The sequence below is a fragment of the Bremia lactucae genome, linkage group LG5 (genome assembly GCF_004359215.1).
Source record: "Bremia lactucae strain SF5 linkage group LG5, whole genome shotgun sequence".
Lineage (NCBI taxonomy): Eukaryota > Oomycota > Peronosporomycetes > Peronosporales > Peronosporaceae > Bremia > Bremia lactucae.
In genome coordinates, this window is record NC_090614.1 from 556043 (window position 1) to 556960 (window position 918).

Genomic DNA, 918 nt, shown 5'->3' on the forward strand with positions numbered 1-918 from the left:
GTCAGCTCATCACGGTTTTGAGTAACTTCGGACCCGACATGAGAATCTCCAGATTCAGCATGAGAATCTGGTTCGTGACCACAAGAAACTTTTAAGGATTCTAGAAAGAGTGGTCAGATCCGTCCTCGGAAGAAACCGCGTACTGATGGTACAGGCGGAGCCGACAAACGCAAAACGTAGGATGCGTTCGCATCCTACGTGGCAATTCTATTGTGTACGTATTGCCTCTGCGATGCAGTACACGGAAAGGCCAATGAACTTGGGTAGTAGTTTACTGCTACCCACATTGGTGACTACACGCTTAGGCAGGTTTACCGTAGAGAGTAGCACTAGATCATTAACTTTAAATGAATGAACATTTGCTATTCCATCGTTGTCTGCGTTCAATTTCTGATGGTCCACTGCGTTAGAAATGGAATCCTCTACGAAACGGATTACTGATTCTCGAGTCAGCAAAAATTCCTCTGCTGACTCATTTGTTTTGTCCTTTTCAGTGCGCTTTGTGCGCACTGCCATGAGAGTTTTCTCATCTTCAATGTCAATTGCATCGTCATCGGCATCACTCGCGTCGTTGTTAACTTCAACGCGGCATGAGCATGAGCCAGAAATGGTTTTGCTCGTGCGAGTCCACCCCCCCCCCTTAAACTAGAGGATCTCTATAACTAAGTGGGTATACGTGGATGGCGTAAGCCATCCACGAAGAACGGTGTATGCGTTGTAGACGCATGCACCGAATTATTGATGGCGAATTCGACCATCGGTAAAAACTCGCTCCAATTCGGATACGATTGGACGTAACCTCGAAGTATCTCTTCGAGGACGCGATTTACGCGTTCTGTTTGACCATCCGTTTCTGGGTGATCGGATGTTGACATAGTCAGCCGTGTTCCGAGAGATCGGAACACGGATTGCCAGAAC